A 19062-nucleotide genomic window follows, 5' to 3' on the forward strand; every position below is an offset into this window, starting at 1 on the left:
CCCATTTCTTATCACAGATGTCAGGGAGTTCTCAAAGGAAGTCACACAGCACTTCAAGTGGGCACATGCTGGGCCTCTCCAGATGCAACTGGTTGATCTCCAAGCAGACATGGCCCTGAAAGAGCAATTTGGTAGAACTGACCCTGCCACTTTCTGTCTCAAAACAGTCTCTGAGACAGCTTTCCCAGGTCTGAGGAAAGTAGCTCTATATATATTCACCATGTTTGGCTCCACATACAGCTGCGAGGCAGCTTTCTCCACAATGAACATTATTAAAACAAAATATTGTTCCATGTGAATGGCTCTGACCAGTGGCGGCCGGTGGTCTATTTTTTTGGTGGGGCTCTTGACGTACCGGGAGTGACCCGTCCGGGGGGTCCGGGGGGTTTCCCCCCGCAAATTTTTTTCGAGAAATGACCCCTTAAATGATGACTTCTGGTGATGTTAGAGGGGGGGGAAAGGAGAAATCGAGGCTTAAAAATATGAGAAGACTGATCAATACCTCCATAATCTTCAGTGTGGAAAATATTATTTATCAACCTGAACATCTACTACTTTACCAGGAACCGTTGGAAAATACATCACAGACAATGCAACAAACGTGGAGACAGAACAATCACTTCTGTGATAAATGCCCACTTATTAATAAACTTCTAACAACCATGGGAAACCTCCTCTCTACATATAAAGTGATATCCAAGCATGGGAAACAAAAGACAGCATTTACCTGTTTGCATCCAGCTAGCCAAGCCTTTTTTGTGTACCAGCTACTTGCGAAGCCTCGTGTATAAGTTTTGTCTTTTTCACGAGATTGCTGCGATATATTCAAATCGGGTTGGTCCGGTCCAAGGTCTTTAAGCAACAATTTATCTGCCAAACTTCTCCTTTCGAAAGGATTGGAGATTAGCTCTTGAACAGAATTAGGCGGGGACCGAGGTCCGGAGACTCCACCTGCACACGAAGCCATCCTCATCAACTACTGCGTCAACCGGATACGAGTCACTGTCCAAACTACTCACAGACTGCACTGGGCGCTGACATTGGCGCCCGGTGACCGTCATCTTTGACGACGCTGATTGGCTGAAATTATATTTTCGCGGCATAGTTTACACGTTACAGATAGCAACAGTCAGCTGCTAGTGGCTGCTGCTGCACTGGTTGAAGGCTCCTCTCTTAGCGCCCAGACGAGAGAAGGTGCATGGGCAAGGCCAGGCAGGAAACATGTGACTTATCAGTAACTTTAGACATCGTAACACAATTTTAAACGAGATTTTATTGTAGATTATACATTTTACTGATACCAATTATATAATATTTACCTTGTTCATTAAAAATAAAAATATATATATTTTTTTAAACATATTTTTTTTTTTTTATTTTAATTTTAATTTTTTTTTAATTTTTTTTTTTCAATATGGGAAGAGGTGGGGCGGCGCCCCTAGCGCCCCTATGGACCGGCCGCCACTGGCTCTGACACCATTTCAGCCCAGATTTAAAATCCTGGCAGGACAAGCTCGAGCTCAATTCTCGCACTGAACCAAAAAACAGCGAGTGAGGGACTGCAATATCAGAGGGAGAGAAAGAGAAACTGTTCAATTGTTATGATGTGTAAAGACTGATATGTTCTATAATCGTCTGAAACTGTTAAGTCACGATGTGAAACTGTTAACAAAGAAAAAGGGAAACTCAAGCTGCTGCTACACTTTATTTTATTTATTTAAAATTAAGCACTTTTAAGATGCACATATTTTCAAAAGCAAATTTTATTTATTTAATCTATTTTATTTTTAAATGCAGCCCGAGAGGAACATTAAGTGGATATGGCAAGAACATATCCACAGTATTTTACTGTATATCTGTATAGTTCAATGTTCATTGACAATAAATGTTGTTGTTTTTTAATTGTACTTTCTTTATTTGATTGGCAGTCAGTTGTTGATTACATGGAGACGTTGATAAAGCTACAGGCTACTTCAATATATATCACACTAATTCATAAAGCAACTTAGACATTTTGATGTTCCGGACCTTTGCATGGGGAGATTTTCTCGAACTGGACCTCGTTGAATTTTAGTTGAATACCCCTGCTCTACAGGGTGTACTTTGTACAGGGTTTGTGACTCTGCACACCGTTTACATGCATAAAAACCTTCATAACACACAAGGGGACGGGTAATAACCGGAAAAGCATGACATGGGCCCTTTAATAAAAGAGCACATGTTCAATGTGAAAAGTGACAGTAGATATAGATTAGTTGCAATTTGGTGCTATATATATATATATATATATATAAAAAAAATTATTTACATTTTCTTTTTAAACACCTTGAATTTCAGGGGGGGGCGCGGGGCTCCGTTGGCGGGGCTCCGTTGGCGGGGCGCAGCGCCCCTCCAAGACAATGGTAGGGGAAACACTGTACCGGACTATGACCGGTAAAATATGCTGATTACCGGCAAAACTAAATCCCTCCTGTCAAAATGTCTTTGTACTTTTCCGCCACACACGGTTGCCAAGCAGCGCTTATTGTTGTTTAGGCTGCCCACTCATGTGTCGCGAGCGTTGACGGGGGGCGGGAGCACGCTCGTGAACTGTTAGCACCGGAACCTCGCAACGGGGTAACTGCGGAGCGCATTAGCGCCGCATTTGGGCATAAGATGAGGTTTGAGTCTGCGTGATCTGTGTGTAGGGAGGGGCGGCAGCCATATCATTAGTTAGAACTAGCTAGATCTGATGGATTTGGACATAAACGCGAGTGAGAGAGATCAGCACCTGCAGCTCTGCCCGCTGTGAGGGACCGGTGAGCGGAGCAAAACACACCTTTAGACCTAACACACTTAGCTATGGCACTGTCGTATACATTTAATTATTCCATTTGATAATATGTAATCAACTTAACCCCTCCCAAAAAAAAAAAAAAAATTACAATAAAAATATTCATAACTCATATTCAAATACCTGAATATTCGAATATTCGATTAATCATTCCCATCCCTAATCCATAGATCTCTTAATTTTGCTCTCAAAATGCACCAGATTCATGCTTTTAACTTCAATATTTAAAAAATCTTCCCGGGGGAGCATGCCCCCGGAACCCCCTAGAGGAGGTTAGGTCCACCCCCCACTTAAATCATGTTCACATGGATAGGATACTAAATACATTTGCACACATCTTGTGTCCATATCTTTCTGTTTTGGTGGTCATGCCACAACCGTGCACGTGCATGCATGCGCAAGTCATGGTAAAATATCTGGATTAAGAGGTTGCTTTTTCTTTGCACAGCATGAGAGAAAGGTGAAATGAATAGGCTGTGATTTTAGTTTTCTTAAGCAAAGGTTGAGTTCAATAATGTGTACGGCCCTCGGAGGATGTTGTAAAAATTGAAATGGCCTTTGAGAGGAAAAAGGTTCCCCACCACTGAGTGTAGGGGGTGGTTTGGAATTGAGCCTATGTATGTATGGCTCCTTAATGGTGGAATGAGCTCCCCATGGACATCAGGACAGTGTGGAGTCTATTTTTATATAAGATTAGAAAGACTGATTCTTATTAATACATTATGAGCTTATTGTGCTCATTTTATGTTGATGTGACTTTGGAATAAATAGACAAAATCACCAATCCCAAAGTTTGATGGATTGGATAGGAAACGAAGGGAAAAGTCACATAAGAAAGTTTTAGCCTGCAATACAGAGTATTGCAGGCACTGGAAGAATACAAAGAGTTATTCATAAACAGGACATCGCTCCGGCCTTGAGTTGTATGGGAGCTTCACTCCCACGTATAGCTAGGAAGCAGCATTATGAAGGTTTTCCACTATAACTGTAGAAACGTTAGCGAAAACAAATTACGTATGATGGCGACAGAGTAGGGAGGGACTTCCACAGGCCGGCCGAATGCTGATTGGGAGGATCGTGTTGCCAAGAGACTTTTTTCTAAGTCTGTGCACCTACCAAAGAGAACCAAGTCTAAACCACGATATCTCTTCATCGAGTCTTGACCAATCATAAATGTACGGGCAACGCCCTGTGTAATAAAATGTATTGTCGCACGAAGTTCGGGGCTCTTTCCGGAAATAGTGGTTACAGATTACAGCTTTGCTGTCTGTGATTTATATGACGTGACGGAGTCCTTGGCCAAGTGAATATATATCTTTTGCTCTCTTATAATAAATAGTTAAACTTAGAAGTTGTCTGTCTTTCCTGGAATTTTGAACACAACAACAGCAGAAACTCTGCATATGTTCCGTCACAAACTGAAGACGCATATATTTCGACTGTACCTTGGCAATTAAGTTATTGCCGTAAAACAAAAACGAAGCACTTGTTGATTTAATGTAGGCCTTGTATCTGATTCACCAGCTCTTACTATGGTATGATCCTGCTTAAAGTGAATATCTCTGCACTTTCCTTGGTGTCCGGAGTTTGATTCTTTATGGTTTTTGCACTTATTGTAAGTCGCTTTGGATAAAAGTGTCAGCTAAATGTAATGTAATGTGTGGTTGTATTCTTTCAACACAGCTAAAACCATTTACTTTGTTGGCCCTTAATTATTTAGTGAGAATGGCTTCGGTGGATAGGTTAGAATACCTTTACCACAGAGGGGAAATGTACATTGCTACAGCAGAAAAGAGCCAAAGACAGCTTAATGTTACCTAAAGTGTGCATAAAAAAGTATTAAAGATAAAAGAAGAAAGAAATTAGAATTAAAAAAAGTTACACATTATGCAAAATACACATCCTGTAACAGTTCTGAGGATTTAGCAGCCAGGTATATTATCCATTATATTTGAGGAAACATCACATTGTACAATGCTTTATTCACGGGGCTATGTTGACAAACATGGTCAATTAAAACGTATACAAATATATGTTACGCCAAACTCAAACTATTGGCTGCTTCTACTAAACATATAAAGAAACACGTGAGTTGAGACTGAAATACAGTTATGTGAAATTTGTTGACATAATACATTTAATTTAAGTCAACATTTTAGTTTTTTCAATGTGTGATCAAGTCTTCTCTCAGAGGAACCTCACTGAATAAATAAAGTTTAAAGGATAACAGTTTTAAAAAAGAATTATGGAGTCATGTTTCACAGCTTGTACAGATGATTAATGTATTAACAGAGGATCATTTGTAACTCAAAGAACTTTGTGCCTTGCTCCCGGGATGTGCTACAGTGGGTGTAATATCGCAGTGGATGAATACATTAAATGCATCTTACACACATTTTGTATCTTGAATTCTTGTGGGGGAGGAATCTCATAACAGTGGGCTCATTGTTTTCTAATGTTTAAGGATTCAGAGCTTTCGACATTAGACAATAACAGGATTGCACAATGAGATGCAGTTGTAGCCCACACCATGCTACACATACAGATGTAGCAGCTTATTTCAGACTCCAGCTTCCTGCCTGCTACCTGCCTGCTACCTGCCTAAGACCAGTATCTGGGAATGTTAAGCCCTCCCACTATTTTCCAAGAGGGCGTTGCCAGATTTTCAATTTCAGGATTTAACCAGGAGATGGCGCTTCATTCACAAATACAGAAAGACAACTTTTCATGGACTTTCAGTTTTGTTTAGAAGAGCATTTGAACACATCAATATTTTAGATCAAATAAAGTATATCTAATCTTGTAATTCAATAATATATAGTCTTTATATATTAAATAATCATAATAATAATGTAAATGTTTACATTACACTTCTTTATTTGTCATGCGGTCTACCTACGCTGTAAAATGTATTATCTCTTCGATTTACACACAGCATCTATTGCACTTCTGTCCATCCTGGGAGAGGGATCCCTCCTCTGTTGCTCTCCCCGAGGTTTCTCCCATTTTTTTCCTTGTACGATGTGAGGGTCTAAGGACAGAGGGTGTCGTTTTCTCATACTGATATTCTGAACAAACTGTGCTGTTGTATTTGCTGTAAAGTGTCTTTACTGTAGGGTATTTTTATTATATGTACAGCACTTTGGCTCGTTTAAAAATGTGCTATATAAATAAAACTTGATTTGATTTGATTTGATGCTCATACTTTTACCTTTACAATCGTTTGCTTTAATATGCAGTATATTTTTTGTATATTTTTGTGTTTGCTTCCTCCTGCTCCCTTTCGGACACATACTGTATGATTTATTATTATTATTAATATGAAGATATTATTAAGATAAGATAAGATAAGATGTTACTTTATTGATTGAACATTTTAGTTTAGAATGTGCTATCCCACGGTAATTCAGAAGGCTCACAGGTCACATTCCGACCATTATTTAAAACAATGGGTGCTTTCATAATAATGATGAGAAACTATGAAATAAGAAATGAATCAAATTCAAATGTAATTATCATATCATATATTATATAGTGTATTGTATTATTAAGTAATATCATACATTAACCCCATTATAGCAGATGCCACATGAATGGATGAACACATTTATGCATCAATAATTACAACAGAGTATTTCTAAATACAAGTTGTAATCTAATCCTCTTATTTTACACAATTGACAGACAGTGTTATTTGTACGTCAATAGTCACATACGAGTCATTTGAGTCAGCATCACCAAGAGGGTAGAAATCCTATCGGTGAAACCGAAAAGTTGTTGCATTTCACGAGCATATTAAACTGACGTTATATTAACCTCCGCTACACAGTGTATTTTGCTTTAATGAAAAATGTTGATCACAAAAAAAAGGGTTATTTTGCGATTTGGCAAATCTGAGTCTGCTGTTGACTCGTGCATGAGGACGAGTCTGCTGGATCCCTGGATCTGCTGCTATATACGGCTCTGAGTCCGCACGAGTCTGCTGTGTTTTGCACAGTTAGTCAGGATTTGTGAATCTGAGTCTGCTGTTGACTCGTGCATGACGACGAGTCTGCTGGATCTCTGGATCTGCTGCTATACAGTTACGGCTCTGAGTCCGCACAAGTCTGCTGTGTTTTGCACAGTGAGTAAGGATTTGCGAATCTCTGAGTCTGCTGTTGACTCGTGCATAATATAGCCGCGGGAGCCGGGTGCTGGAGGAGGGGCTATGCTCGTGCACATGACGAGTATGGATCTCTGGATCTGCTATGCTATTACGGTTAGGAGCCGTCGGCTCCTCTGAGTCCCCACGAGTCTGCAGGAAGTTTCACCGATCCGCGTCCCCTCCCCTGAGCCAAACAATCACTTCTGGCAGCTATCCTACTTGCTAAAGGGTAGGCAGATGGACTGGGGTACGTTGTAATGTGATTTTACATGTTATAAAGAGAGTAGCGAGTGACGCAATTTATAGTTTTAATTTGTACGTCACACCAAGTGTGGGACTCAAAGGACTCGGGTTAATGGAGAGGGGAGACTCGTCACGACCAGCTCATTTCTAGGATCCGGGTTAATGATCCGGATGAATCAGGACTCGCCCATCTCTACTTTTCACCTCTGGCTGCTGTGGAGGATGGATGTGTCAGCGGAGGAGAGTCTAACACTAGGTAAGTTATTACAGAAACAAAACGTTTTTAACAAAGTGAGCAGATATATTGTCCAGGGTTCCTGCAGGTTTCGCCAACTCAAATTTAAGACCTATTTCACGGCAAGAAAGTATGAAGGAAAATTGCTAAGAAAGAAGAAATACGTCCCATAATTACTTACAAAGCAAATGTATTCATGTTCAACATAAGAACAATGACTGAACATAAAATAACAGTACAGAACTGTGTTAGCCAAAAAGTGTGTATGTGTGTGTGTCTCTGTGTGTGCTTGTGTGTGTGTTAGGGCTGTGCAATTAATCGTATTTTAATCGCAATTACGATTTTGGCCTGCCACAATTACAAAAACAACATAATCGAAAAAAACTATTATTTAGCTTTGCTAGGTTGTGTCAGTGCACTACAACATATTTGATCTAATTAATTTTAGTCTAATTTATTTTTATTTATCATATTTATATATGTTTAGTAGCTTGTGGAAGTGCGCTCCAAAATATCTGTTGATCTTGTTTATTGGTATTTATTATTTTAAATATATAATTTATATAATTTATTTTTGTATTGGTTTTTCAGTTGAATTATACGTTCAGGGTAATCAACAGTTAAAAAGATACTGTTCAAATTATTATTTGTTTTAAACTTCAATAAATGGATGTTTTCAAAGTCAATGAATAATCGTATTTAATAATCGTGATATCAATTATTGACCAAAAATAATCGTGATTATGATTTTTGCCATAATTGAGCAGCCCTAGTGTGTGTGTGTGTGTGTGTGTGTGTGTGTGTGTGTGTGTGTGTGTGTGTGTGTGTGTGTGTGTGTGTGTGTGTGTGTGTGTGTGTGTGTGTGTGTGTGTGTGTGTGCGCGCGCGTGCGTGCGTGCGTGTGTGTGTGTGAGAGATAGTAACAAGAGCTATATTCAGAGCTCTGCTGCCTTGGCTACAATCTTTCATCGTTGCTGTTGTATGATAGGTGTTTAACTACGGTATTTAGCGACTACAGCACCTCCGCTTTTAGGGTTGACGTTAAAGACCCAAACGTCGCCCGTAGGTCCCCCGGTGTTGTTGCGGGAGCTGCTGCACTAGCTAACGCTGCATTAGTAAAACAAACGCTAATTTCTTTTGCAAAAGGTGCAGCGGGCTTCAAACACGTTCCCCTCCACTGGTTTCAACCAAGCACTAAATTAGATGTTTTCCAACCAAATACGGTTGAACTTACACTTCCCCATATTTATTTGTAAGTAGATTCGAAGAGACATGAGTTTCTGACTGCCGCTAGCTGAAGCTTGGTTGCTAGGTTACTAGCTGGGTGTTCTCCGATAAGGGGCCGGGGGAAACAAAGTTAGTCATTACTGGTTCCATGTTGATTTATTTCAATACAAATTGTTGGGGGGAACTGAAAGGCTATTACCGTACTGGTTACTTTGCAGCCCGGACATTTCCCCCAAAACACATTTTAGACGCGATCGCAACACAGAAGTACCTTTCAAATCCCATCATTTTTAAGACCTTCTAAATCATATTTAAGACCTTTTTAAGGCCTTAAATTCAGATTATCAAATGTAAGACTTTTTAAGACCCCGCGGGAACCCTGTTGTCATAATGTGAGCAAGCTAGGGGTCTAAATAAATATTTTTTAACTTAAATAAATATGTTTTGCCAATGTTGAACAGCTAAATATTGTTTGAGTTTAGCTGCCTGGATGACAATTATTTTCCTTTAGGCCCATCTTCTTTTTTAATTATATTTATTTTTATTTTAAAGGGCCCATGTCATGGCCATTTCCACTGATCATAATTACATTGTTGAGGTATACTAAAATAGATTTATACTGTGCAATTTTCCAAACTCACATTGGTTTCGCATACAGCATCTCTGTCAAGCATGTGTATTCAGCAGTATTCATATGGAGGACGGAACATGAAGTATAAAGTAGTATAAGTATAAATAAATAAATAAATAAATGTGTAAATAAATGTATGAAGAAATACAGGAATAAATAAATAATTACGTAAATAAATAAATACAGGAATAAATAAATACAGTAATAAATAAATGACGAAATAAATACAGAAATAAATAAATGTTGAAATTAATACACAAATAAATAAATAAAAGAATAAATAAATGTTGAAATAAATGTATGAAGAAATACAGGAATAAATAAATAATTACGTAAATAAATAAATAAATACAGGAATAAATAAATGACGAAATAAATACAGAAATAAATAAATGTTGAAATTAATACACAAATAAATAAATAAAAGAATAAATAAATGTTGAAATAAATGTATGAAGAAATACAGGAATAAATAAATAATTACGTAAATAAATAAATAAATACAGGAATAAATAAATGACGAAATAAATACAGAAATAAATAAATGTTGAAATTAATACACAAATAAATAAATAAAAGAATAAATAAATAAATAAATGCATAAATAAATATGGAAATAAATACACCAATGTATAAATAAAGAAATAAAAGTCGAAAATAAAACAGAACACACGTTATTATATATCTTTCATATATTTCTACATTTACGCGACATACATTTATTTATTTATGTGTCCGTATGCTAATGAGGTGGGCGGTCCTAACCTCAGTCTGAAGCAGGATTGGTTACAGGAGTGTGTGATCATTTCTGGCAGAGGGCTCTACTACTAACGCCTGGCTAACGCGCTGATTCGAATGCAGGAGCTTTACTGTTTAGCACTTATTTTTATACATCCATGGTTTATCCACAGTTGTAAGGTTTATTTATGGATATTGGTTTAAGAGCCATTGGAGATCATTTACGATCATTAGCGGACCATTTAGAGCAGGGGTTCCCAACCCCCGGTACCGGTCCGCGGAGGTGTTACTGCCGGGCCGCGAAATAGCTGTGAGTTTATCGTAATATTTGCAGAATTATAAATATATAAAAATATTTTATCATAATATTTTTTTCAAAAAGTGTTTAATTTTCTCAGCCTTAGGTCTCAGCCTCTTGTGCGCATGAGCATGTTACCGGTGCGCCAAGTAGGAAGAGGAGCGCACAGGAGACAACCGTTTGATTGCAGACTGTCGGCCAGGGGTGTAGAGCTATTTGTTTAAGCACCGGATTGGCAAAACAGGAGAGTAAACCAGTCTGCCTTGATCTATGAATTAATGTCCGGGACTCTCACGGTATCTGCTGCCCGCAGCTGTTTTATAGAAGGAAACCCTCCTTCACTTCATGAAATGGCTGCAGCATCAGGAGGCAGCGGGACGTATACTCGGTAAAGAGCTGTGCCTTTTTACGCACGGCCTTCGCTGTGTTTAACTTAATCAGAACAGTTTAAGAGTGACTGCAGGCTGCTACGTGTTAACCACACACACATCTACAGTACACACATCGAACTGCCCGATTACTCCCCCTTTTATTAGTTTTATGAAGGAGATGTCCAGTCAGTCACCAAGGCGCATGATGTGTGTGTGTATGTGCTCTGCTCAGCTCAGCTCTGTGTGTTCGGTGTATTTGTGTCTGTCCGACACCGGCATATATGCGGCTGTTCCCAAAATAAATTTGTTTAATCTTAATCTCGATGTAGTGCTAAATGCTGTCGGGAGTGCACCGGAACGAACGACACTATCATAATATCTTCTGAAAACAAATGCCAGTGACACGCACGCACGCACGCACTTCATAATGCGCCTTCTCCTCGTTTTCCCAGCATTCACTGGATTATCCGTAAATCATACAAACAAAACCAAAACGTTGATTTATCTGTTTTCCCGTTTTGGTTTAAAAACTGAATAACGTCGGTTCTTTTTTAAACTTTGTTAATATGTTTTGGATGCATATTGTTCTAGTATTTGTTCAGGCTGTTACATACAATTAGCCTCTGTTGCTACCTGCTGGTGGTGAGTAAATATTCAAATCAGTTAAAATTGACAACCGGTCCGCGATTTTTTTTTAATGTATCTACCGGTCCTTGGCACAATAAAGGTTGGGAACCCCTGATTTAGAGAACGGAGAACCAAAAGACTATGTCCAGTTTCGTGTGGAACGATGTATAGACAGGGTGCTGGAAATCCTTGAAAATGCTTGAAATTGTACGAGGTGTTTTCAAGGTTTGAAAAGTGCTTGAATTTTGGGAATGGTGCTTGAATTTGGGATAAAGTGCTTGAAATTGTAAATGCTTTACTTCGCTTTTTAGATTAAAAGAAAATAAAGAAGTCTGAGCGCCTTAATTGCTTCACTTTTACATAAAACAGCTCCGCCCCGGCCTTCCCGCGCAATGCGCGTGACCTGCAACTGTTTTTGTTACGTGTGACCTAGACATTCTGATGAGAGTGATAGATGACAGTATGCCAGGTGTGAGGATTTACAGTATCTCCCTCCTTCTTCTCTTCTTTGTTTTATGTTTGTTATGTTCGTTCTGTCTGTCTGTGTGCCTGTCTCCCTGGCTGGGTGTGGCTGACCCACTTCTGATTCCCGCCAACTCACCTCCGCAGCTGCTGCTCATCATCCTGATTACACTACTCACCTTCACCTGCTTATATGCCCGGTCCTCTCATCCAATATTCACCAGTTCGTCGTTTCACCTCGCTGGTAATTCGACTTGGTACATGTAGTTTATGGTAAAACTAACTCTCTGTGTTCCTGCCGAATCTAACCCTTGTGTTCTCCGTCAGAATCCATCTGCCTACTCCTCTGCCTGCCACATCCAGCCACGTACCTCTCGTCTGAGTATCTCCGTGCTTCCACGCACACCGGCTCCAACCTGTCAACTATCGCCAGCTCTGGATCAGCGGCTTTCCTCGCCAGTGTACCTTCGTGCTTCCACGCACACCAGCTCCTTCCTGTCGACTCTCACCAGCTCTGGTCCCCCGGCTCTCCTCGCCAGAGTATCTCCGTGCATATCCGCACCACCTCAGTTAACAAACCCTGGCTTTGGGTTTATTGGATATTTAATCCCTCGTCTGACTCTATATAAGGTTTTTGGTTAATAAACCTTTTTCTACCTCAAAAGCTCTGTTTCATCGTCCTGTGTTCAGCATTGTGAGTTCACTCCTGTAGCTACCGGTGAGCTTAACAGTACGAACTGGTCACTATGAGCTCCGCTGATGCCGGATCGGATCCCGCCTCAGTCCAGCACGCCATTTCCCATCAGGGAAATCTTCTGGGCCATCATGAGCAGATGATTCGAGCCTTAGTGGAGAGCAATCAATCCATGGCTCTAAACGTCTCAAACCTTGCTGCTCAGGTCTCTGCTTTGACGTCTTCTGGTACACTTCCTGCCTCCTCCTATCCACCTGTGGATTCCACTCCATGCCGGGACTTCCCCATTGCCGATCCTGAGCCTTTCCACGGAGAGGTGGAGAAATGCAGAGGATTTCTTTTTCAATGCAATAAGGTATTTCGCCAGCGCCCCGTGTCTTTTTCCTCTGATGGAACTAAGATTAACTATATGTTGAGTTTGCTTCGTGGAAGAGCTTTAACCTGGGCCGAAGCATTGAGTTCTTCTGTGGATTACAATACACTTTCCTTTGGAGTTTTTTCGGATCATTTTTCCTCTGTTTTTGATCATCCTGAACACTCTGGCTCAGCTGCTAATCGTCTGTTGAATCTGCAACAAGGAACTCGAACCATTGCAGATTATTCTATCGAGTTTCGCACACTGGCGGCAGAAGCCCGATGGGACGAGGCGGCTTTAAGGGCTGTGTTTGTTAGGGGATTGAGGGATCAACTGAAGGATGAGCTGGCTGCAAGAGAGGAGCCTGCTGACCTCCAATCCTTAATCTCCTGGGTTTCTCGTCTCGACAGCCGGCTGCGGGAGCGCCGTGCGGAGCGCACGCAGCGTCCTCCTTTTGCTTTGCCTTATCAGCCAAACAGTTCTCCCAGGTTTGCTCCCTCTGTGTCCGGACCATCTGGCTTCACCTCACCAACCCGCGTGCCCACTTCTGCTATGGTGGAACCTATGCAGTTGGGACGCACTGGATTATCCCCTGAGGAGCGCCTTCGACGTATTAGGTGTGGAGAATGCCTGTACTGTGGAAAGGGTGGCCATATCCTCTCTGGCTGTCCTGTTCGCCCAAACGCAAGGGCTCGTCAGTGAAGTTGGGGGTCCTGACGAGTTCGCTTCCTACACCTATTGTAGCCCCAATTTTGAGCCGTTTTTTGATTCCTGCTAGACTTTGTTTCAACGCTCAGACATTGCCCCTTTCTGCTCTCGTTGACTCTGGAGCTGAGGATAGCTTTGTGGACTGTGAACTAGCCAAACAGCTGGGGTTACATTTGGAAACTCTAACAGAACCTCTGACAGCATATGCTTTAAATGGGAAAAGCATTTCTAAGGTTACACAGCAGACACAACCCTTAACCCTGTTTATTTCTGGTAATCACAGAGAGGAGATTCAACTGAAGGTTATTTCCTCACCAGCAACCCCTTTGGTTCTTGGATACCCATGGCTTCGCACCCACAATCCACATATTGATTGGGCCGGAGGAAGAATCATGGAATGGAGCCAGTCGTGCCACCTTCACTGTTTACAGTCTGCTGTGCCTCCCGTCCCTGTCGAACCTAAGTCTGCTCCTTGTGTCTCTGCTGAAGTTGACTTGTCTGGTGTTCCTGAAGTTTATCACAGCCTGAGTGGGGTCTTCAACAAGGAGAAAGCTCTCTCTCTCCCTCCTCATCGTCCCTATGATTGTCCCATCAATCTGCTGCCTGGAGCTCCTTTACCCACCAGCAGGCTTTATAATCTGTCTCGGCCTGAAAGAGAGTCCATGGAGAGATACATCGGTGACTCTCTTGCTTCTGGGATAATTCGTCCTTCTTCCTCTCCTCTGGGTGCTGGGTTTTTCTTCGTGGACAAAAAGGATAAGTCTCTCCGACCCTGTATTGACTTTCGTGGGCTAAATAACATTACAGTTAAAAACAAGTACCCACTTCCCCTGATAAACTCAGCCTTTGAACCTCTCCAAGGTGCCACCATCTTCTCCAAGCTCGACCTCAGGAATGCCTACCACCTTGTTCGAATTCGCCAAGGAGATGAGTGGAAGACAGCTTTCAACACCCCCCTTGGTCACTTCGAATATCTTGTCATGCCCTTTGGACTCTCTAATGCCCCCGCTGTTTTCCAGGCCCTGGTTAACGATGTCCTACGAGACTTCCTTAACCGATTCGTGTTCGTTTACATTGACGACATCTTGATTTTTTCCACGAGTCTGGAGGAACATCAGGACCACGTCAGTCAGGTGCTGCAAAGGCTGCTTGAGAACAAGCTGTTCGTCAAGGCTGAGAAGTGCGAGTTTCACCAGGAGCGGGTCAGCTTCCTGGGATATATCATCAGGCAGGGCAAGTTGGAGGCTGATCCAGGAAAGATCCTAGCTGTCTCCGAGTGGCCAGTCCCCACTACTAGGAAGGAGCTGCAGAGGTTCCTGGGTTTTGCTAACTTCTATCGCCGGTTCATCAGGAACTATAGCAAGGTAGCAGCTCCACTCTCCAGTCTCACTTCTGTCAAGATCAAGTTTACCTGGACTACTGATGCTAACAAGGCATTTCTTCTCCTCAAATCCTTGTTCACATCTGCCCCCATACTCATCCAGCCAGACTCAAGCAAGCAGTTTGTGGTGGAGGTAGATGCATCTGACATCGGGGTTGGCGCTGTTTTGTCTCAGACGGCAGGGCCAGACAATAAGCTTCACCCATGTGCTTTCTTCTCTCGCCGTCTTTCCCCAGCTGAGAGAAATTATGATGTGGGCAACAGAGAGCTGCTGGCAGTGAAGATGGCGTTGGAGGAGTGGCGACACTGGCTCGAGGGCAGCGAGCAGCCATTCCTGGTTTGGACTGACCACAAGAACCTGGAGTACATTCAGTCTGCTAAACGGCTAAACTCCCGACAGGCCAGGTGGGCCCTCTTCTTTGGTCGTTTCAACTTCTCTCTAACTTATCGTCCTGGTTCCAAGAATACTAAACCCGACGCCCTGTCCAGGTCGTTTTTGTCTGAGGGACCAGTCACGTCTTTTGACTCTATTCTTCCCCTGAGCTGTGTTGTGGGTGGCCTCACCTGGGAGATCAGTAACTCCATCCAGGAGGCGCTATTGGAGCAACCGGACCCTGGTTGTGGTCCGCCAAACCGTCAGTTTGTCCCCAACTCTGTCCGTTCTCAAGTCCTGCAGTGGGTCCACAGCTCCCTTTTCGCTAATCATCCTGGTGCCAACCGCACACTCTCTCTTCTCCGGAGACATTTCTGGTGGCCAACAGTTGACAAGGACACTAAGGAGTTTGTTTCAGCCTGCACTACATGTGCTAGGAGCAAGGCCTCTCATCAGAGACCTGCAGGATTGCTCCAGCCCCTTCCTATCCCAAGTCGACCTTGGTCTCATATTGCACTAGATTTTGTCACCGGCCTACCTCCCTCACAAGGAAACACAACTATTCTAACAGTTGTAGACCGTTTCTCCAAATGTGCCCATTTTGTAGCTCTGCCCAAGCTTCCCTCAGCCCTGGAGACCGGTCAACTTCTCACCCAGCATGTTTTCCGCCTGCATGGAATCCCGGCTGACATCGTCTCCGACCGTGGACCTCAGTTCATCTCTCTGGTTTGGAAGAATTTCTGTCATTCACTTGGTGCATCGGTCAGTCTAACTTCTGGTTATCATCCCCAGTCAAACGGTCAAACTGAAAGGGCCAATCAAGACCTGGAATCTACTCTCCGCTGTGTTGCCAATCGCAATCAATCTACCTGGAGCTCCCTTCTACCCTGGGTGGAGTATTCCTTTAATTCACTCACGTCTTCTGCAACTGCTCTCTCTCCTTTTGAAGCCTCCTTAGGGTACCAACCTCCCCTGTTTCCTGAGGAGGAGAGCGAGTTGGCAGTTCCTTCTGTCCAGCATCACATTCAACGGTGCCGTAAGATTTGGAGGGACACTCGCTCAGAACTCCTCCGGACTTCTACCAGGAATCAACGGTCAGCTAACCGTCACAGACATGCCGCTCCCCATTACACCCCTGGACAATCAGTTTGGTTGTCTTCCAAAAATATCTCACTCCTCACCGAGTCAAAGAAACTGTCCCCTCGGTTCCTTGGGCCTTTCCTCATTGAGCGCATTATTAACCCCTCTGCTGTCCGCTTGAGACTCCCCAGATCCATGAAGGTTCATCCAACCTTTCATGTTTCCCAGATCAAGCCAGTCCACACTAGTGACCTGTGCCCTCCAACCATTCCCCCTCCTCCCCCCCGAGTCATCGATGATCATCCTGCCTACACTGTGCATCGGCTTATGGATGTCAGACGCCGGGGCAGGGGCTTTCAGTACCTGGTTGATTGGGAGGGTTACAACCTGGAGGAACGTTGCTGGGTGCCTCGGTCACGCATCATGGACCCTGTCATGGTGAGGGAGTTCCACAGAGCACACCCTGACAAGCCTGGTGGTCGCCAGGAGGCTCCCGTGGAGAGGGGGGTACTGTGAGGATTTACAGTATCTCCCTCCTTCTTCTCTTCTTTGTTTTATGTTTGTTATGTTCGTTCTGTCTGTCTGTGTGCCTGTCTCCCTGGCTGGGTGTGGCTGACCCACTTCTGATTCCCGCCAACTCACCTCCGCAGCTGCTGCTCATCATCCTGATTACACTACTCACCTTCACCTGCTTATATGCCCGGTCCTCTCATCCAATATTCACCAGTTCGTCGTTTCACCTCGCTGGTAATTCGACTTGGTACATGTAGTTTATGGTAAAACTAACTCTCTGTGTTCCTGCCGAATCTAACCCTTGTGTTCTCCGTCAGAATCCATCTGCCTACTCCTCTGCCTGCCACATCCAGCCACGTACCTCTCGTCTGAGTATCTCCGTGCTTCCACGCACACCGGCTCCAACCTGTCAACTATCGCCAGCTCTGGATCAGCGGCTTTCCTCGCCAGTGTACCTTCGTGCTTCCACGCACACCAGCTCCTTCCTGTCGACTCTCACCAGCTCTGGTCCCCCGGCTCTCCTCGCCAGAGTATCTCCGTGCATATCCGCACCACCTCAGTTAACAAACCCTGGCTTTGGGTTTATTGGATATTTAATCCCTCGTCTGACTCTATATAAGGTTTTTGGTTAATAAACCTTTTTCTACCTCAAAAGCTCTGTTTCATCGTCCTGTGTTCAGCATTGTGAGTTCACTCCTGTAGCTACCGGTGAGCTTAACACCAGGAGGTTGCAGTTACAACGAGCGCTGGCTAGCAGAAGACAAATACAAGCCATGGCTAAGACGAGGGTCAATCCCACGAGTTGCCTCCTGCAAAGTTTGCAAAAAATAACGATGCGAGAGTCTGCGCTGACGAGCCACATGAAAGGTACGCCGTAGTAGAGCATTTTAGATTAGGCTAACGTTGCATGTTACGTGTTGGTTTCCCCAAAAGTGGGCGGGGCTGTAAAGTGACGTAGATTTTACTCTCATCTATTATTTGAAACCATTCTATTTATTCTAACGTAAATTACATGCCAGTGTTTTATCTTTTAATTTTTTTGTTTTTATTTTAAATCGTATAATGTCTGACTTTTTTTGCCGTCTGTGAGGAAAAGAAATGGGGCTTAGAGCCTCAAAATACTGAAATCTGTATTTTTGAAAATCTTTTTTTCCTTCTAATTTGTTATTCTTTTCTAAATAACACACTGTTATTTACTCAACAATAACACACAATGATCCTTGTTTTTATTTATTTGTTTAATTCTATAATCTTGAGCTTTTTAGCATGCTTTTTAGCCGTAAATAAAGTCACCGGAAACAGACGTAGGCCTATAAAGGACATTTCGAGCGATACACACCACAAACCCACTGAACTGATTACCCAAGATCCTCAGCTTGAAGCTCGTTGATTGGATGTTTTAGCCGCAATGCACGTTGGGATATGGTGTTAATGCGATATGATATCCGAAAACATTTAAAAAAAAATAATAATACTTTATTCCGAGTGTTCTTGCTTTTCTCTTTGGAAGTCATCACATAACGGCATCGTAATACACGGTTCGGCTGCATTAAATATTACACATCTGCTGTAGTTCTTTATTTATAGAGCCCTGATGAGAAGACTTCTGGACAAACTGGAAGAACTGCCGCCAAAACTGAATATGTGACGTGGATCATAAATATATCAACAATTAAACAACATCTTACATTTCTTTTCACAAAATACGTCTCCTTGCAGTATCAACACTAATTCGGCTGACTTTTATATTTGATCCAATTGGTAGATAGGCTGTATTTACACCATAACGGTGCACAGCTGATAGAAAAGGACTTGTAGTTTTTAAAGATATTACTGATTTTCTTTGAATATAAGAATGTAAATACTGAGTTGAGAGAATAGTCAGGGGATTTGGGTGATGGGAGACACATCTATGGAATCACAATTTCAATAGCTTACTGTTGAATGACGGATATACCTTTCTGTCTGTGATGTTTTACAAATCAGAGATATTAATGTGTAGAAGTAAAACATCAGAAATAATATAGCAATATCCTGTAAAATTATGTAAAAACATGAATAAAACTACACATCTTCAGATGTTATACATACATAAGTGTCCTACACTGATAATACAAAGTTATTATTAGTATGCTGTGTGTACCTTGTGT

General features: G+C 42.3%; 1 long non-coding RNA gene across 1 annotated transcript; it reads left to right on the forward strand.

Annotated features, from left to right (window-relative positions):
* The first annotated feature begins 16995 nt into the window (after positions 1-16995).
* LOC117492047 lies at positions 16996-17566 on the forward strand. The gene is made up of 2 exons (XR_004556824.1): positions 16996-17146; positions 17230-17566. It is a non-coding gene; the product is annotated as an uncharacterized LOC117492047 (long non-coding RNA).
* Positions 17567-19062: the final 1496 nt, after the last annotated feature.

This window comes from Trematomus bernacchii, unplaced genomic scaffold (genome assembly GCF_902827165.1).
Source record: "Trematomus bernacchii unplaced genomic scaffold, fTreBer1.1, whole genome shotgun sequence".
Taxonomy (NCBI): domain Eukaryota; kingdom Metazoa; phylum Chordata; class Actinopteri; order Perciformes; family Nototheniidae; genus Trematomus; species Trematomus bernacchii.